Genomic DNA, 21640 nt, shown 5'->3' with positions numbered 1-21640 from the left:
AAAAAAAACTGGTTAGTTATATGCAAAAAGAAAAAAGAAGGGCCGGGCGGTGGCGCTAAAGGTAAGGTGCCTGCCTTGCCTGCACTAGCCTTGGACGGACCGCGGTTCGATCCCCCGGTTTCCCATATGGTCCCCCAAGCCAGGAGCAACTTCTGAGCACATAGCCAGGAGTAACCCCTGAGCGTTACCGGGTGTGGCCCAAAAAAAAAAAAAAAGAAAAAAGAAAAGAAATTGGATCACTATCTTATAAATTACACAATGATTAATTCAAGATGTATTAAATATCTTAATATTAGACATGAATCATAAAATACATAGAGGAAAATGTAAGCAAAACTATGGGATTTCAACCACATCAGGGATGTCTTCAATGAGAAAATAAGACCAAAAACAAAATAAATAGCACATCCAACTAAAAATTCTCTGCATAGAGGAAAATACTAGGAATAAAGTTAAAAAAAATCTATTGAATGGGAGAAAATATTTGTATGCCATGCTGCTCATAAAAAGATAATATCCAAGAAAAATAAACACCCAATAAGTTCAAGAAAAATAAATATATCCCAAAAAATTGGACAGAGAAAGGAACAGACATTTCCTTAAAGAAGACATAGAGATAGCCATTGGGTTCATGTTAAGTGAAATCAGAGGGAGGACAAATACCAGATATCTCATTCATATGTACTATATAGAGAAACAAAGAAAGGGACTGAACAGTATTTAATGATACCAAACCCATGGAAACTGAAGTTACCAAGTAGTGGCAGAAGGGGCTTGGAGAGAAAAAAAATACCATGACTGGAAGTGACATAAGGACAATGATGAAGGGTTTTGGGCATTTGGTGGTGGTGAAGGTATAGCAATTGTGTACACCAAAAGCAGAAATGTTAACTCTATGCTAACCCTGTTACCTCAACTACAATAAGAATTTTTTAAGTTAATGGCCTCTCAGTTGATGTGGCAGCCATCACTATATTAAAAAAAAAACAAAACAAAAGATAGTGGCAATTTTGAGGGAAATTGATAGAACTTGATAGAATTTGGTGAACTTGAGTACATTTAAAGAAAATAATGCCTTCCAGATTTCCAACTTCATAATGTCATATTACTCATTGACATCAAGGAAGGGGAGGATTAGATTTGCAGGCAAAAATGCATAGATTCAGATTAGGTTTTAGATATCCAGAAAGAATCCATATTTGATCTCAGGTTTATTTTTAGAGAGGCTAACTATTGCAAAGAGATGAGATATTTGAGTGGTGTAATTGTTTCTATTGCATAGATATAGACTACAATTAGAAATTTTTTGGTTTGGGATTATCTAAGGAGAGAAGAGAGACAGAATTTCATCATTGCATGTTAAGGTAATAGGTAACAAGAACTATGATAGAGGGAAAAGTCCCCAATTCTGGTGTCCATCTCAGAGAGCAGACTACTTGGAGGTTAAGTATGATTTGGATAGAAAAGGATTCACTAGGAGCCGGAGAGATAGCACAGCGGTGTTTGCCTTGCAAGCAGCTGATTCAGGACCTAACGTGGTTGGTTCAAATCCCGGTGTCCCATATGGTCCCCCGTGCCTGCCAGGAGCTATTTCTGAGCAGATAGCCAGGAGTATCCCCTGAGCAACGCCGGTTGTGGCCCCAAAACCAAAAACCAAAAACAAAAAAACAAAAATACAAAAACAAAAAAAAGAAAAGAATTCACTTGTAGTTGAGGTGTTAAGGCACATTCTTAGCATGTCTGAGTTCAATCTCCAGCACTTGTTGACCTGCAATCCCAAACCAGCATGGACAGGTAGATAAATAATTCATTAGATTTGAAAATGTGGAAGCTATTGATAAGAATTTTAACATTGCTAAGAGTCTTGGTACCCTTATTAACTATCCTTAACTTTCTTTACTCTGTCAAATAGAAGAATTGTATCTACTTTACATAGCTTTTATGTGTCGAGTACTTTACAGACTCTGTAGTACAAAGCATGGCAGGTGAGTTGATATATTAACAGAGAATAAATGTATGCATCTCTGAGGAATAGGTTCACTAATACCCTCCTTAAAACCTTATTGTGGAGAATAAATAATAAAAGAACATTCTGTGTTAGAAAAGTCAATTTAAAGAAACCATAGGAAGCCAGACAAGCCAGACTTGAGTCCATCATAGTGGGGTGTATTTGAATGGAACCAAATTAAATCTTCAAAGAAGTGGAAGGCGCGGGCATAGGGTTAGGTTCTATCAACTATTTATTTCTGTCAAAATCCTAGAAGATAGTTAGCTGCCAGAAAAGCTAAGAAAATAGTTGCAGAAGGCAGTCAAATAAACAGAAGCATCAACTTTATTTTACTTGCTATTCAGAACACAACCTGATTTGGGCTTTTGAACACTAGCACTGTTATTGAGGTGTGTTGTCAATGTTCTGGGCTTTAGCAAAAGTTACCGCAGATCAAAACAAGGCAGTAGCTATGGTTGAGGGGGAATGACAATGGCAAAGACAGAGCCATAGAGTTTGCGAGTTAAAAGCATGATGATCAAAACAAGACCTGGTTGGTAAAGTCTTGCTCATGGCAGCCCTAGTCTTCATTTGCCAAATTTAGAGGATTAGGATTAGGTTGAAGAAGACAGATAGCCAGAAATTGCTGGGACTGTCCCACCCCTGTGACATCGGGGACATTGGGGACATCCTCTATTTCTTTTAACTGAATGTGGATGAATTAACTTGAGTTTTCAGAGGAACCTGGGAGAAGATGATTTTCAGCAGCTAATAAACTGGAAACAAATATTATTCATGGATTCATTTTCTATAGAAATTGAGGGGATCCCAGCATAACTGATTTATTGCAGTGGTGAGTTTTCCCTTGGTCTGACTGAACACTGCAGAGTAGGTGCTCATTCCCAGATCATCTAATGTTGGCACCTCTGAGAGAGGAACCCAGGCAACTGAGGAGCAATTTCTATTCTTTTTTTTTTGGGGGGGGGGGGATGCTACATCTGGTGATGCTCACTGTTTACTTCTGGCTCTTCACTTAGGGATCACTCCCTGGCAGTATTCAAGGGACAATCTAAGGTGCCAAAGTTTGAACCCAGGTTAGTTGCGTGCAAGGCAGCTATAACTATTACTGTAACTATTGCTGTAACTATTACTCCAGTCACCTAATTTCTATGCTTCCAGATGGTTGGAAAAAGTAGCATTGTCTGTCTGCTGAGTTGCTGCATCAGCTGTCCCTGGGGTGGGAAGGCTGTGATGTGAGAACAGAGGAAGATCTTTTCAAAAGAAAGTAACAGGAAATATACTCAAAATTCAGGGCAGGGTATCTAGTCAAAGTCAGGAATAAAGGAGAAAAATTTCCTCTTAAACCATAAAATAAGATACTAGAATCAATTCAAATGGAGGAGGTACTCACAGGCTATTAAAATCAGACACATGAAGCAGATAACCAGCTAGGAAAGATGGAGCCTTGATTGAGTGGAACTGAGCTCAGAATACAGGCTCACCAATTTCTTCCCAAATCAGCACAAATCAGCTTCCAAAATCAGCAATATGTCTCTAACCTCTTGAACTAATATGAAGACTGCACCATTAAGAAATTGTTTCCAGTTACTTAAGATTCAAGTTCTTTTGTTGAAACATATCTATGATCACTGATGAAACTTTGAATTGCAAAGCAGGATCATCAATTGTGGGTAAATTAACTAGAAATCACACTTCATTTTTAGCTAGTGAAATGATTAGTTGATCTCTGTACCATATCTAAGAACAAGGGATCTACATAAAGTTGAAATCATTAGCATTTTGATGAACAGTTCATTTTTGTTTGAGTTATAAATCCAGCTTTAATTATTGATCATTCATCAATGTTCATTTATTTGGATATTACCTGAAAACTGTTGAAATATTACTTTTAAGATAGAACATTGAATGAGATGGAACCAGTTGGATCTCTCAGAAGCCAATTCTCACCCAATAAATAAATTAGCACCACTAATTTATTTGTGGTGCGAATTATAGATATTATATATAAATAAATTATAATTTATACATAGCACCAAAAATTATTGTGCTGGGGATAGAACCAAAGTCTCCCACGTGTAAAGCATAAGGCTGCTTCCAAGTTACATCCTCAGTCCCAACAGAAAATGTTGAATTGACAAGTTTTCTAATGTCCCTAGCATGGAAGCCATCACTAGTACAAAGGACAGTGGTAATAAAACCTAAAACCTACTACAAAATTATTCAAGAAACTGTCTTTTGTAATAGTATTTAATAAAACATGCAGAAATTTAGCTGTAATTTAATAATCATCTGGTTGACTTATGGAGACAGAAATGATCAGGTTGTCAAATACCCAACACAACTATTTCTCTTCTATTCTTATGACTATAATTTTAATTATAAAAGCATTTCATATTCAAGCTTGCACCTGGAATCTTTTATTTTTCCATGACATCTTATGCCAATAACAATTTTATAAGGTAGATTATATTCTTAAATTCTAATATTACCTAACCAGTTACTCTGACCAGGCAAAATTGTGAACAAAGTATTTGCTTCTGTTTCTCTATAATTCCCCATCCTTAGTCCCTTTTCAGTCCCTTTTCACCTCTTTAAGAGTAATTATCACTCTTCTTTCCACCAGTGTTTGCTTCTCTCATTCTCAGGAATAAACAATTACTAACAGCCAAAAATGTAAGTTTTCTCAGTACTATGTGGATTTAACCTAGGCTCTACCATTTGCACTAAACCATGGATACTGGGGTAACAACCACAGGGAAGGTACCTCCCTTGCAATTGCCCTGGACATGGTTTCAGCAGCAAGTTGCCTATCCCACCTGCAAGAAGGCAAATAAGAATTCTGCACCAGCATTCATTTCCCATATAACTTTCCTTTGTTTTTGAACCCCAGAAAAGATTTAATCATTTATATATTTGTTTGTTTAGTCTATGTCTATGGAAGGAAGATTATGGCAAAGAGTAAAACATGACTATCAATTTTTTATGATAAGTATTTTAAATTAAGACTTAAAATCCTAATTTCCAGATCTCATCTGAAAGAATTACCTTTATTTCACATTGTTTGTAAAGATAAGAGTTCCCCTCTACCCCAACAACTATCTTAGCTAAAAAAAAAATATTAGGTTGTAAAAGGGCCTGGGTTAAATTCTTACTTCTAATATCACCAAAAATGTTTTGGCAATCACTTTGTAAAACAAATTAAGTAAGAAAAATATAATTCAAAAAATAAGAGGATGGTTCCATTCAAGGTTATATTTAGTACAGTGCATGGTATGCAAATGTTCATTCATTTGTTAATTTTAGAGGACAGTATTTCAGTAATTGAAAACAGCTCATAGCCTGTTCAGTGAAGAAACTAAATGTTGTGTTGGTGTCAAGTAGTTAATTATGCTTTATAATCTTCAAATGGAGCATATAACTGATTTATGAAATTCTGTTAACATTGTATTTAGATCCTTGTTAGTAACCAAGAATTCTATTAGTTTCTTATTATTCTTATTGTACAAAATCAGCTGGGTATTTTATATGTTTAAAAACATTTCAATTGAGAACACTTGCAGTACAATAATATGAAGAATTTAAAGCAATGTTTAAAGACATTGTATGAAAACCACATAAAAAGATGACTGACTTTTTAATAAAATATTGCCTTTATTGCAACAATAATGTTTTCTTCAGTAATACAACTATGCAATTAAATGTATTACTTTGTAGAATTTTTATTAATTTTACTTAAGATTTAGAACAGAGATTTTTGTGACATAAAATCTATGCACCTCTAACTGATTGGCATCCTTTTGTTCTTTCTCTAAAATATTGTTTGACACTTTGAACATATTGTCAACTATTTAGCTGAAAGCAAAAAATAAAGTTTCATCCAAACAGATTTGAAACCTATAAAAGAACCTCAATAACTGCAATGCCCCCCCACAGAACTTTTTTTAGAATATCTGGGATCATATATAGATTTTATAAAGCAAGAAATGACAATAAATTCAAAATAACACTATTCTTTAATTCCAAATTAATATGAGGAGTTCTGTTCCTTGACCTCCTGATGTTTCAATCTTTCTTTACAATATGTATATTGCTCAGGTGACCTTGAATGTCAATACATTCAATATATTGGACAAATAAGTGCAAGTGTTCTTCTTAATTTTATATTTAAAATTATGAAAATTTAAACTACATCATTTTCTCATAAAACAGTTAAAGACACTGAGCATTTAAAAGAAAAATTTACAAATTTCAATTCACTTCATTATGAATTGACCATACTTGGTAGATATAATCAGAAGAGTAATACAGCAATGGGAAATCAATATTTAAAAGACATTAATATTTTTAATTGCCAATAGAATCATATTAAAATGAAGTAAAATGGAAAAAAGTAAAATGAAGATTTTTTATTGCTTCTGTAATGTACATATTTTATATTAAGCTTTTATACTTTCACTCCATTAAAATTAAATATCCAAATATACTGCTAACATATAAAACGTCTGGTATTAAAGATTTATTTGCAAATACATGAAACTTGAGAACAAGACAAATAAGGTTCATTTAAAGGATGTTTAGTATAATCTTTCAGTAGATTGAATCAATTATGACTTAGGTAACAAAGGCAATTTTAAATATAAAGTGCTTTAAAATATCAATAAATTAACAATATGAAAATTGTGAGAGACCTGTAGGTAATGTTAACAATAACAATCAATATAGTTTTGCAAAGATTGTATATGCTACAAATGGACTAACATGGACATTTTTAAATCAATTTTTTGCATGCCTCAAAACTTTCTTGCTAAAAATGTACTCTGAAGGCAATGTATATTGCCAATCTTTCTAAACGATTTAATTTTACCTTTTAACTCTGTGTGATTGTATGCCTTCTTTTACATGATAATTCTGCCAAATAGAGGTGCTTTTCTTTGTGAATTGCTTATTAACCAGCACTATTTAACACATAAAATGGATGTGGGGTACATTACCCTGGTAATCTTTGCTCTACACTGAAAATTAACCAGTGCAGGGACTTAGGAAAAGAAACTCAACTTTCTCTTAAGAGTTTAAAAAAGGATTTGCAATGATCAAAAAATAAAAGTAGGCCTTAATGCCTAATCACTTGTATTCAACTGCTAGGTTTAAGGACAGATAAAGCACCGATCAAGATACCAAGATACAACTTGCAGGTGTTATTTCTGAAGAAAGTGATCCTTGAGAGATGAGGAAAGTAATTTATTTTAAACTTTGTTTGTCCAGCTATTTGTCATAAAAATTTCACCAAAAACAAAAAATCCATAAGAAATTCCTTCTAGAAGTGGTCTTTAACACTGATACTTTAAAACCAGAAAATCATGAGTAAATTAAAAGGATTCTGTGTGTCCAATGTAAGTTTTCCCATAAAAGGGAAGCACAAAAGCTTGTCGTGCATATTGAAGAAACCTATAACACACACTGGACTTTTGTCAGAGCTATTTAGCATTTCACAAATTGTCATTCCACCGTGAACTCCTATAGTCTTTTCATCGTTCAGAAACAGAATTTAGAGTTATTTGTGAACTAGGCCTTGTAGCTTGTCAATATTTTTACTTCTTACGTTTGTGGAATTTACTTATACTAGAATCATAGCAGAATTTGAAATTTTAACTTGAGCGTTTCACACACAAACAGGAGGTGAGGGGTTTTTGAAAATCACCTAAATTAGAGGGGTCAAACTAATGTTGGAGATTAGTCACTGAGTTTTCTCTTAGGGAAAATAGTTTCATGCCAAAGTCATGTGAAACCTGCGTTTTAAACACAAGTTTTCTAAGAATAAAGGAAATTAACTGTGGTTTGGGGGTTTTGATGTTTGTTGTGTTCCTGTTTGAAAAAGATAGATGTTCCTCCAGAAATCTGTACCCGGTAAAACTAAACCAACTGTTGAACTGAAATGCTACTTCTTACTTAAACTCCCTGAAAGGCGTGGTAGTGATTGAACAGCCTCGACCTAGGGTCCGGGTCAGAGCCGCAGGTGGGCCGAGTGCACAGGTTCGAGCACCCCCGCAGCCTGTGCCGCGGGACCTAGGAGGGCATGGAGTTTGCTGCACGCACGGATGCAACACGGAGTCATCGGAGACCGAGTGCACCGCGAGCAGGTAAAGGCTGTGCCATTACATTTTGGGAGCTACCGGAGCGGTCGCGCAGCGGTGGGGCGCTTGCCTTGCACGCGGCTGACCCAGGACTGACCTGGGTTCTATCCCCAGTGTCGCCTATGGTTCTCCAAGCCAGGAGCGATTTCTGAGTACATGGCCAGGAGTAACCCCATTTTGATCGGACTGGGGAGCGCGGTGAGACACGGGGTCACGGACTTGAAGACTTTCCCCGCATAGGATGCAAAACCAGAGGAGCGCTGGGACTTTGGAGTTTGGTTCCTTGGACGGTGCTGGCGAGTACTCCCAGGAACCCCTGTCACCTCCCCTGGCCTTTGGAATCCCCGCATTTCGCGCTTCTAACGCTCTACCTTTGCGGAAGGAAGAAAGCAAGACCCGAGGAAGGGCAGATGCGGGGAGAAATCGACGGCGCGAGGGCTGCGGCCTCATTCGCCCAGGACACCCGCAACACCCGTGCGCGGAGGAGCCGGGCCAAGGCGCGCTGAAGTGCCGGGACGCACCGTCTCCTGGCCGGGCCAGCGGGTCCCCAGAGGCTTCTGGCGAAGGGAATTGGGATACGGGGGATTGAGGTGGGAGTGGGGCTGCCGAAGGGAACTCAGAAGGTGAGCTCAGGAACTTGCCCGGCGCGAGCGAGCTAGTCCTTGGGGGTGCAGGAGGAAGCCAAGTGCACTCGGAGAAAACGCACTCGGGGTGCGTTTGGCACTTCTCCAAGGACCCTCCGCTCGAACTCGACGGGAAGCAGCAGTCGGGTGTGTCGCGGGGTGAGAAGAACTGACAGTTTTCTTAAAACTTCGCTTCCAGATGCCTCCAGACGTCACCCCGACAAGTTTGGAGAAACCCACCGTTCCGAAAAGCGCACCCCGAAGATGCGCCTCCCCGCCTTCCCTGCAGACCCGCGCCCGGGTGTCCCGGCTTAGCTCTGACCTGGGACGTCTTTCCAGGAGTTGCGGGGCGGCCAGGTGCAAGAACCCCAGATTCTTTGGGAGGGGTTGGTGGCGCGGAGCCCGGCCACGTCCCCTCGCCGCCCGCGTAGGTGGAGGGGCTGCCGCGGCGGTGCGTCCTGTAGCCCTGGAAAGCACCGTTTTGGGGACGCTCCTCTTCCCCATGACAGGGTGCATTCTCCACCTCTTTCCCATCGGGTTAGTTTGTGGGGTTTGGTCCCCCACCTCACCCACCTCACCCCCGCGCCAGCTTTTCCCCAGCGCAACCCCACATCCCCGCTGGGCGGATGCCAGGGGCGGGGGGGTTTACGACTGGGACTGGAGCTCGGGGCTCCCCTCTGGGTCCCGACTGCGTGGAAGGTCAATGGGAGAGAGGGGTACCCCGCCAGGCCGGGGCCACGAGTTTGGATCCCCCTCAGGATCCCCGCACACCCCCCAGCTGTCAGAAAGGCATTTCAGCTGAGGTTTGCAGAAACGCGCTGGCGCCCGTCCACCGCCTGCGAACAAAACCAAACAAAAAGGGCCAAAGAAAAAGCGAACATGGCGCTGCAGAAAATGGAGCCTCGGCATCTAGAACGTTCTTCCTCCTCCTCCTCCTCTCGCCTCCCTTCAGACCTTCCTTCCTCTCCTCCTCGGCTGTGCACCCCAAACCCTTTCTTAGGAAGACCTTCCTCTACCCGCTTTTCCTTCCTTGCAACCCCCTCCCCACACCCCGGTCCGGGTTCCTCTTTCTCCATTTTGTGTCCCCGGAGCTTCGCCTCTTGGTTCCCTTTAAGCCAGGGCTCCCCTAAAGGGGTGCCTGCCCGCCCCCTTCCTCCCGCCCCGTCTCACTTTTCAGCTGAGTGTCAGCTGGGGGGCGGCGGGGAGGGAATGGGGGATTGAACTGAGGCCTCGGTGGGGGTTCGGGAGACGCCGGGCTGGGTGCTGAAGGTTTATTTTTAGAATCCGAGCCTCCCCTGCCCTGGGTGTGCGCCCGCCTGGCAGCTGCGGGGAACTTGGCCTTGCGCCCCGCATTACACCCGGCGGCTCCCCCGGCTTGGCCCGCGTCTTGTCTTCTGGACTAGACTCCGGGTCCGCGTCGACTCTTCCACGCACTCCACCCCACCCCACCCCCTTAACATTTGCAGCTTTGGTAGGCAGGCAAGATTTGGAGAGATGTGGAAAGGGAACCTCATTTTTCCCCCCGGGTTACTTCCAGGGAGGATTTGGAGAGAAAAGTACTAGGAGAGAAAAGTGCTAAGGAGTCGAAGGTTCGTCCACCTGGCTGGTCTTTAGAACTGAGAGAAAATTCCAGGCACTGGAGATAAAATGAAATAAAAATGAAGAGTAGATAAAATGAAGAGAGATAAAAATGAAGGTTTTTGTTTTACGGCAAAACTTCAAAAAGAATTGCCTTTTATTTTACACTCATGACTGCCTTTGTTTGTTTTAAATGATCTTACTAAAGAACAAACTCTTTTTGAGTCTTTTGAATACCCAACACCCCCAAATTGAGGTGACCCGGTAGTTTCTGGAGCCCTGGAACGGGTTTTGAAGTTAAGGTCTCTAAGCGCGGCCGAAGGAAACAATAACTCTGATAAAGAATAAAGCAGCTGATGCTGATTCCTGACTCTGCTTCCTCTGAGTGGTCAAAACTGGGCTGAATTGTTGGTTTTCTGGCGGGCAGATTTTGCCTCGGTTCCATGAGAGAACCAGCTGGTCGAAGCTATTTTGAATGAAGGGCTTAAGTCTATAAAAAAAAAAGGGGGGGGGAGGGGTGAAACCATTGACATCAATTTCTAGCCTAAGTAACTCTTTTAAAAAGGTTATTGTATTTGAAAAAAAAAAGATTTTGCATCCATACACACACACACACACACACACACAACACACACACACACACATTTACCAATTCTGTTCCTCTGCTTTGACATTTATCATTGTCATTTACCAGTTTCTCAAACCTGTCCATCTTAACCTCCTCCCTGTATTGCCAGAACCATATTCCCTAGGAAACAAAGAAATCTGTAAGTGTTCCTCATTTCTGTGATCCTAAAGCAGCTGTAATGATTGGAGGGGGGTACAAAGAAAAATGTTTTGAGAAGACCCTTTAAAAACAATATTGAGAAATAATTCTTTGAAGAAAGCATAGGATGGTTGTTTGTTTTAAATGACCTTCCTTGGTTTTCATTGCTTTGATTATAATTAGGTTATATGTCTATGTACACACGCATATACTTCAGAGTATTTCTTTATGAAGGATAGGAGAAAGTAGGTCTTGGCAAGCATCAAACTAAGGTAGCAAGGCCATAAATTGATAGCCTCAAAAATTTCATGTTTATGAAATTTAGTTTAGTACAAATTTGCCTTTTCCTCTGACTGAAATGGTTGATTGAGAAGTTTAGGAATAGACTCAAGTATTAAGCTTTGGTCCTCTCATTTTATGCTATTTCTCCTGATAGACAATCTGATGAGTTTAACTTGGTGAGTAGGTAGAACGTCCTCTCCCTCCCCCACTGCCTGGAACTTCTAAGAGAGGGCAAGGTTAGGGGTTACTAGAATCCTTCTGTTTAATTGGAATGATTCAATACTGATGCCACATTAATCCTATTAAGATGTTATTTCCAGCTCAGAAGGGATAAATTAAGGCTCAACTCGGATTATTTTAGGAGGACGACTGTGCTTACTCTAAGTAGTGGGGCCTAGAAATATTATTTATGAGAATAGACAAACGTATGAGTACCAATAGTATTCAAAGGCCATTGAGGCCTTGCATTGAGTAGGTTCTAAATCAAACGTTGTTGTCCATTGCTTATTTTACACTCTGATGCATGACTAATTTCTTCTTTATTTTCGCTCATTTTAAAATGTTAAATCTCTCCCTCACTTTTTATGCACAGATAAAACTTCTGATAAACAGACATTCTAAATAAGAAAAATGAGAAAAAAAATAAGAAAAAAGAACTTTAAAAATATTGGAAGGATAAAACAATATTGGAAGGAAATATATAAAAGTCTTTATTCTTGGAGTAGAAAAGGTTTCTGAAAACATCAAGATTTATAATCTTTATGATTCACAATAGGGAAATTATGCATAAAATATATAACAAAAAGACATTACAAAAGGCAATAAGTTAAACAGGATATTTTCAAAGCATGCACTTGACAAAGGGTTAGTATCCAGAATGTAAAAATAACGTAAAAATAGCATAAAGAATTTTATGAGTAAAAGAGGTAGACCATTAGCACATAAGAAGTAAAGTATATATGCACATATATATATAATTAACAAAAAGGATATTTATCTCAAAACAAGTGATTTCCTTTTGCAGAGAAAAAAGGAGGATGGGAAATAGTAAGGAGTCCATTGGGGGTGTCAACTCTATTATAAAAGAACAAAAGGCATCAATGGCAAGATGCTACCACTTGTATTTTTTGTACTTTTGTACCATTCTTTGTATTTATAAAAATAAGCATGTTTTTTAATTAAAAAATTATGATTAATTTTTAGCCCCTGAACTGATGACATTAATCTGTAGTCCAAAAGACAAGCGACTTTTTTCTTCTTTATAGTTGTTCATTTTTATAAAATGGAGCATTCGAGTACATGATACAGAGTAAGGCCATTTCCCACATTACCCTGGTGCTACATGGGAATATTACATGATAGTCACAGCAGGACTAGCCTTAGGTTGGCACCTCCCAGTTGTACACAAATAGATAGTAAGAAGAGAGAAACAAGTTTGAAACTATGGTAAAAGCATAACTGCATTTATTCCTATGTGATGGCATCAGTTAAGATATGTCTTAAAAAGTGAGCAAATTGACAGTCTTTGCCTTGGAGAGTTGCCCACACCTGAACCTGCTGTGTGGCCTCTTAGTTGTCTCAGTCTCATTGGCTTGTGCTTTCTTTATATAGAAAATTTGTTCACGTCTCAACCCAAGGTCTGTACTCTTGGATTTTTTTCCTCTCCTAAACTCATTTCTCTCTTTCCCTTCATATTTCATATTTCTCTAACTAAAACTATTTTCCTTCAAAAAATAAAAGTGAGGAAATCATTGTAGAAACAAATTTTGAAAAATCCATTTCAGGCTTTGCATACAAGACCTGATTTGGGCATCTCCTACTTTTTTTTTTTTTTAATGTGGTCTAAACACCAGGATGTGCTATTTTGGAGGTACATATGTTTATATACACAAACATATGTATATGTATATGCACTTATATAGTCTCATTTTCTATGGCAAGAGTTCACACTACGATGATATTATGCTGCTTTTCATTAACAGGAGTTCTGTTTACTTGTAGCTTCCATGGGATGTAGCAATTCATCTGCTTTGAGACCTTAGGTTCTAGTTTAATCGACAAGAATCATGAAACAAAATTGATCTGTTTCCTCATGTGTGATTTAGGTAAGAAGGATATAGAAACCAGATGTGTCATATAGTCCTGGCCAATACAGTCCCGGCCAATAAAGTTCAGATCAGTCAACAAAAAAATTGGGTTTGTCCTCTGGGAGATCCACATCCCACATACATATTACTGATTTTGTGAAAATAGCCTTCTAAAAGTTCTCAAACTCTGGTGAAGAGATAGACAGTGGGTGAGGGGTTTATTTTGCATGTGGACAGCCTGAGTTTGATCCCCAGCATTGCTAGGAGTGATTCTTAAGCACTGAGCCAGGAGTAAGCCTTGAGCACAGCAGGTGTGGCCCTGCTCTTTCTCTGCCTCTGCTTGAGTGACTCCTAACTGTTCAGTGGACTTTATGCAATGCCCTGGGTTGAACCAGAGTTAAGGTCCAAGTAGCGATATGCAATGGCAAATGCTTTCCCCCAATCTCTCCATTATCCTTTCTGTCATTATGTTTGTTCCTATTTGTTGAGTAAAAACTGACTGTGCTCAGGGAACTGTATGAATATCAGGGATTGGACCTGGGCCTGCCTTCATGTAAGTCGTACCTGCTCTACTATATTTTGACCCTCTGTTTTGTGTGATCAGACCAGTAAGAATTGCTGATGTTTTCTCAAAGACAAGGTGATTTCAGAATTCTGCAGTACATTTGACCTTTTCCACATGACTGCTGAGGAGCGAGAGTGTTATTGCAGTTGGAACTCGCCAGGAGTGATCCCTGTGTGCAAAGCCAGAAGTAAACCCTGAGCACTGCTGATTTGGCCTCCAAATAAAGCAAAACCACATGGGTGCCAAAAAGGCTGCTATGTTAGCCTTCTGCACAGTGGACACAAAGGTGGGAAGGCAGACAGAACATCTCTTCTGTGTCATACATTTGGACAAACTCCACCAAAAGAAATTTCTTACATCTCATTATCCAGAAATTTGGCTAATAATAATTTAGGGATTTGGCCTACCTTTCCACATCAAAAGAAATTGAATAAAATGAGAGTTGTGTTCAGCAAGGGAGAAATGGGAAAATAGTTTTGGGATAGGCAATAACCACTCTCTGTCACATCTGGACTACCCAAACAAACTTATCCATCACCCTCTTGAAATGTATTTGAGAATTTTATCAGTGATGTTTGGACTTTTCATCCACTGGACAATGTTTACTTTCGATTTACTTTATCTTTTTTTGAGACTCTTCTTCCCTAAAATGCATTCATTCATTCATCTAGTATTACTGTTCTGCTCCTCACGGCAGGTGTGGTACTGTTGTGTATGACTGGTCATCTCAGGAATTTTATGTAAATGGATGGAGGCTGAGAATAGCTCGAATGCCTTGTAAATTGGAGGCCTTGAGTTCAAGCACCCTGACCCCACTTTCCATGCTGAGGGGGATCCTGGTTTCACTGCTGCTTGAAATCTTTGATGTCACATTAAAATCTGGGTTCTGGGGCCGAAGCAATAGCACATAGCAATAGAAATAATATTATATAATAATAATAATAATAATAATAGCAAAATAGCAATAGCAAAGTGTTTGCCTTGCAAAGGGCCAACTTGGAACGGATCTGGGTTTGCCAGATCTGAGTCTGGATCTGAGTCTGCCAGGAGCGATTTCTGAGTGCAGAACCAGGAGTAACCCCAGAGTGCTGCCAGGTGTGGCCCCAAAACAAAATAAATAAATAAGAAATGTGTGACTATAGTGCACAACTAAGAATGTGTGGCCTCCAGTCATCACAACAACAAAATGAAATGGGAATGAGGACACATTTTTAAAAACGGGGACTCTAAAGATGGTTCAAAGGATCAGAGTGCATGCTTTACATGTGGGAGTCCCAGGTTTGATACCACCACATGGTTTCCTAAACATCTCTGTAAGCAACTCCTGAGCACACTGGCTCAGGGAACCCTATGGGGTGCTTAGATAGAACCCTGGTCAGTTGTGTGCAATGCAAGCTCCCTACATGCTATACTATCTCTCTGCTTCTTCCCCGGCATTTTGTTTTGTTTTAGGGGCCACACCTAGCAGTGCTCAGGGGTTACTCCTGGATCTGTGTTCAGGAATCATTCCTGGCAGGTTCCATGGACCATTTGGGATGCTGGAGATCAAATATGGGTCAGCTGTGTGCAAGGCAAACACCCTCTCCACTGTGCTTTCGATCCAGCCCTCCCTGCATTTCGAAAAAACTTAATCCATCACTATGTACCTTAAATATACAAATTTGAAAGATTTGTTATTCACTTTGGCCACAATAAAAATTAAAAATTTAATCTGATGAATATAGAATTCACCTGTGTCAAGTAGATTGTATTTTCTCAGTTCATTGCCTCTTACAGATTGTTTTCTTCCTTTTTCTCCTTCTTCCTTTTTTCTTCCTTCCCTCCTTTCTTCCCTCCTTCCCATTTTCTTTCCTTTATTCCTCTCTCCTTTCTTCCTTCCCTCTCTTCATCTTTCTTTTTCTCCTTTCTTCCCCCTCCTTTCTACCTTCCTTTCTTCTTTCCTTTCTTTCGTACTTTCTCTCTTTCGTACTTTCTCTCTTTCTTTCTTTCTTTCTTTCTTTCTTTCTTTCTTTCTTTCTTTCTTTCTTTCTTTCTTTCTTTCTTTCTTTCTTTCTTTCTTTCTTTCTTTCTTTCTTTCTTCTTTCTTTCTTTCTTTTCTTTCTCTTTCTTTCTTTTTCTCTTCTTCTTCTTTCTTTTTCTTTCTTTCTTTCTTTTTTTTTTTTCTTTCTTTCTTTCTTCTTTCTTCCTTCCTTCCTTCTTCCTTCTTTCTTTCTTCTTTCTTTCTTTCTTCTCTTTCTTTTCTTTCTTCTTTCTTCTTTTTTCTTTTCTCTTTCTTTCTTTCTTTCTTTCTTTCTTTCTTTCTTTCTTTCTTTCTTTCTTTCTTTCTTTCTTTCTTTCTTTCTTTCTTTCTTTCTTTCTTTCTTTCTTTTTCTTTCTCCCCTTTCCTTTTATTTTTTCTTTCACAATGATCTTAGTAAAGGAAAGTGTCTGGCAGCTCCATGGATAGTGAGATTCAATGACATGAGGGTAGTGAGTTTTGTGGTGTCCAGCATTGCTGTGTTTTCCTCAAAAGTATAAGAGTCCAGCCTGGAATTCACTTTGGGCTTGCCAATTCACAACCTTACACATTTTGGAAAACCTGGTACTGAAACTTTTTTACCTGGCAAGTTAGATATTCAGTTCCTTATTTCCCAGGACCCAGAGAGAGATTTTATTGGAGCCAAAGCATGGGGTAGGCCATGAGTTATGATAGCTATGTGGGAAGGGGTGTGACTTAGATGTATAATGACTCATATCAGAGATAATGCTCTTGAACCTGAAATATGTTCCAAGGATAGAGCCGAACTTACCCTTGCCTTATTATTTGGATTGGTAGATTTGCCTTATTATTTGGATTGGTAGAGACAAAGATAAGATATTCTAGATTGCAGAATTGGGTGAAAGGTTACATGAAAGTAGGAACATAAAACTTGTCTGTGGGAGAAAGCTTTTATTTTTAGTGTGTTGAGCTTGAGATATCTGTAAGGATGAGATGGATTTATGGCATTGGACTTTTGGAGAAGATCTGGGATAAATGTAAATTAATGTTATTGATTTATAGATTAGAATTGACAGCATGGGAATAGATGAGAGGATCCTATAGCGGAGAAGGACCAATGGTGTCATGATAATTGTGTAGACTGCTTGGATGAAGTCTGGAGATTTTTGCTCTTTTCTAAATATTCTGCATTTATCTTTTTCCCTGTAGTGGGTAGAGAAATTTAGAAGCTTTGCAATGAATATGCCAGCACTCTATTCTGTAGTGGTGATGGGGTAGATTGGTTGATAGGTTGGAGGGGTAGGAATACAACTAAGGTTGAACCATGAAGGAAGGATTTCAAGTATACTGACCAACCCATTGTCAAAAGAGCTAATTCTTATGGGGCTGTAGGAGAAGAACACCATATTTATGTTTCCATTGAAGGGAAAATAGATAAAGTCTATTTGACAGTATCAAATGGCTGAAAGAAATCTCTGGACTCTGACAATTCTAAAGAACTTGGTGACTTTTCTAAATTCTTATTTTTGTAGTAGCTGGTGGCAGAAATCTGCAAGAGGTCAAGGAATTGAAAAAGAGGACAATCCTGTTGATTAACAAGTCAATGTACTAGGACAAGGTAACAGGTTTTGTGTAAGGGGGTTATTTTCCTCATGTCGCTCTCTTACACAAGTCTTTATTTGCAGTGTCTGTCATTAGCAGAAAAATTTCTAGCTGATCTGCAATCTCTTACTTTCTAGGGTTTATTCTATTCTAGTCTCTGCTTATTTCTCCTGAGCAATAATAACCAATCTTAGGGCCCCTGTGTCCACAGATACAGGATTTCTCAATCTGAATTTCTAATTCCTTGACTTTACAAGTTTGTACTTGATATTTCTAGCTGCTTACGCAGATCTGGGCCCATGGTAGGTTTTCAGTGAATATGTACAACTTAATTCAAAAGTTGATCTAAACAATTTGATGATACAGCAGTAAATGTAGGTATTAAGTCACTGCATTTTGCATAGTGAGTAGACAAGGAAATGTTTCCTGTCAGACTTGTCATCAATTTCCATAATTAACTGGAAATCAGGGGAGAGTGTCAGCAGGGGTTAGTTTTCATTCAAGCATTCACAATGAAAAACAGTAGGTTGAAATATGTGGTTTAGAGGACTAGGGATATAGCCCAGAGGGACTGAGCACACGCCTGACATCAGCTAAACATTGATTTTGAACTGGCATCATGTGGCCTATGTAAAGACCACTGGCTGGAGTCATGAAGAACCCCTGCTCTACTGGGTCTAAGCACTTCATTGCTAAGCCAAGTATCACAGGAGTAGCTGCTATTAAAAAGAATAACAAAATAAATGTTTTTGCAAACCAGCATGAAAATTTTGTGGTTAACCTGGCCAGTGTAGCAAATTCTCTGTGCCTCCACTAAGTTTTGTTTTTATTTTCATTAAAATATAATTTATGTACCATGATATTCATTCCGTTAAAATGTGTGATTCAGTGCATTTACAGAGTTAGATAGCCTGCAACAATAATTACAGAACGTTTCCAATACCATGTCACAAAAAGCACCACACCAGTTAGAATCGCTCTCTATTTCTTTCTTCTTCCAGTGGCTTCTGCTTCTTATTTCTGTAGATTTTTAAAAATATGGACATTTAATGCAAATGGAATATAATATGTGGTCTTCTAAATTTTATTTGTTTCACCAAAAACAAAAACATTTTTTTCAGGGTTAATTCATTAAGTGCAGGGGTCATTATTTTATTGTTTTTATAGTTAAATCATATTCCATTAATTTGCTTACCATATTTTATTTATTGATTTATCAGTTGGACTAGAATAAATGTCATGTTATTGAGTTATGCCCCCTTTTTGGTTGTTATGTATTATATAGTTAGTAACATTACCATACAAGTTTTTGTGTGGTATTGTTTTCAGTCACCTAGAGAGAAATTTCAAGGTTATATAGTGACTCTATATTTAAAAATTAAAGGGATATCAATCATTTTCCATAGTGCTTAGATTTCTCTATTCCATTAGAAATATGTACAGCTCCAATGTTTTCAGATCCTGGTAATACTTGTTATTTTTCATTCTTTAAATATTGTTAGCCTTAAAGGCTAAAGTGATGTCTTATTTTATTCTATTGATATTTAAGATTTTTATAAGATTTTTGACATTTACAGATCAAAATTTTCATATGGTGTGAGTTAGGGATTTGGCATTATTCTTTTGCTTGTGGAGATATTGCCCTAGAACTATTTGATGCAAAGACTATTCTTTCCCCATTAAACTATATTGGCATTTTGTCAAAAAACAGTTGGTGGGGGGCGGGCGGAGCGGCCGCGGCTGCTGGGCGCGCGGTGTGTACGGGCCGTGGAGATCTGCTCTGCTCGACACTCTGACTCATCTTTTGGCTTTGCTGAGTTTCTCTACTGTTACCTGCACATTTGTAACTTCATCTTCAATGCGGGGCCACTGGCACACATTCTCTGCCTGTCTAGTAAGACTGGTTCTTTCCTGCTGGTCTACTGGGATTTAGAGGGATATTACAATGGAAGACATCAATAATTTCAAGACCCCAAACAAAGTGTCTGAAACAAAGAAAAATGCATTGGGTTCTACTCCCTGCGTAAATATTCCCGCCTCCCCGTTCATGCAGAAACTTGGTTTCGGTACTGGAGTAAGTGTCTACCTAATGAAGAGATCTCCAAGAGGTTTGTCTCATTCTCCCTGGGCTATAAAGAAACTTAATCCTCAATGTGACGGTCAGTATCAAAATGTGTATCAAAAAAGACTCACCGACGAAGCCAAGATTTTAAGAAATCTTCATCATCCAAACATTGTAGGCTATCGGCCTTCACGAAGGCCAGTGACGGGAGCCTGTGTCTAGCCATGGAGTTCGGTGGTGAGAAATCCCTGCATGACCTCATAGAGGAGCGACACATGAGCGATGGGGGGCCCTTCCCTGCAGCCAACATCCTCAAGGTGGCTGTGAACATGGCCCGGGGACTCAAGTATCTGCACCAAGAGAAGAAGCTGCTTCATGGAGACATAAAGTCCTCGAATGTAGTGATTAAAGGAGACTTTGAAACAATCAAAATCTGTGATGTCGGCGTTTCTCTGCCACTGGATGAAAATATGACAGTGACCGACCCTGAAGCCTGTTACATTGGCACAGAACCCTGGAAGCCCAAGGAGGCCTTGGAGGAGGGCGGGGTCATCACCGACAAGGCTGACATCTTCGCCTTTGGCCTCTGGGACATGATGACTCTGGCCATCCCACACGTGAACCTTCCCGAGGGGGATGACGAAGATGCCAGTTTCGACGAGAGTGACTTTGATGTTGAGGCTTATTATGCCGCCCTGGGTACCCGGCCCCCTGTCAACATGGATGAGCTTGATGGATCATACCAGCAAGTGCTCGAGCTCTTCTCTGTGTGCACCAATGAAGAACCCCAGGACAGGCCTTCTGCAGCCCAAGTCGTGGATGCTCTGGACACAGCCAGGCCCTGAGGCTCACCTACCTCCTGGGTGTACTGAGCTGGGGACCCCATTAGGGCTGCTGTGCTGGCAGGTGAATATCTCAGATAAAAGGTTTTCCTGCTTCGGCTTCTGTTAAAAGGTAGCGGGTTTCTTGTAGTTTTAACTCCTTTGCTAATCTGAAGACAATTCTGTGCCGGTGGGTGACATTTGTTTGGTCCCATCACTTAGTAATGAGCTTGAAGGTTCTGTCTGGTAATGACTTTGTTGAAGGCAGCACTTTGGGTAGGGCAGAAGCAGTCTGCATTGGCCCGTCTGGAAACATGGAAGCCTTTCATATAGATCAATAAAGGTTTTATTTAGACGAGGAAATATGAGATTAGGACTCCTCAGATATTTCATTCAAGCTTGTAGTACCATCTCCTGATATCTATGCTTTAACTTATTTTATTTTTTAAAATTGTTATTGTCTTAGGGCTACAGCCAGTGAGGCTCAAGGGTTGGTTTTCTGGTAGTGCTTAGGGGACTTTATGTGATACTGGACTTTGAACCTGGATTGACCATATGCAAGACAAAGCCCCTTCCCACTATACTGTTTCTTCAGCTCCCTATTAAAGTTGTTTGCTGTACTGAGATTATATTTTTACTAACCTGTATGTTATATGTTAAACCTCCCAAAGTTCTGGTAAGAAAATAAACTTAGTGGTATATAAAAAAATAAATAAATAAAATTAAAAAAAAAAAGTTGGTGACATGTGTACGGACTTGCAACTCTATTTTATAGATCACTGTCTATCCTTATGTAAGTATCACAATTAAAATTCCAGAACAGTAAAGCATGTTGCATTGAAGAAATTCTCAAATTCCATGGTAACTCAAAAAGATGAACTTTTTGGAAAAATAAATCTTTGTATCAGTCTATCAAAAGTAAATTAATTGTATGTATAAATCTAAATGTAAATATGCACCCGCAGGGAGCTTTAATTTAACTCTACTTTTTTTCTTTTTCTTTTTTTTTTTTTTTTTTTGGTTTTTGGGCCACACCCATTGATACTCAGGGATTACTCCTGGCTATGCACTCAGAAATTGCTCCTGGTTTGGGGGAACCATATGGGATGCTGGGGATTGAACCTCGGTCCGTCCTAG

At 39.4% G+C, this 21640-nt stretch overlaps 1 pseudogene; it reads left to right on the top strand.

Annotated features, from left to right (window-relative positions):
- The first annotated feature begins 19565 nt into the window (after nucleotides 1-19565).
- On the top strand, nucleotides 19566-20527 carry LOC126014489 (lymphokine-activated killer T-cell-originated protein kinase-like; annotated as a pseudogene).
- The last annotated feature ends 1113 nt before the right edge of the window (nucleotides 20528-21640 follow it).

The sequence above is a fragment of the Suncus etruscus genome, chromosome 7 (assembly GCF_024139225.1).
Source record: "Suncus etruscus isolate mSunEtr1 chromosome 7, mSunEtr1.pri.cur, whole genome shotgun sequence".
Lineage (NCBI taxonomy): Eukaryota > Metazoa > Chordata > Mammalia > Eulipotyphla > Soricidae > Suncus > Suncus etruscus.
This window is presented reverse-complemented; position numbering and strand designations above follow the sequence as displayed.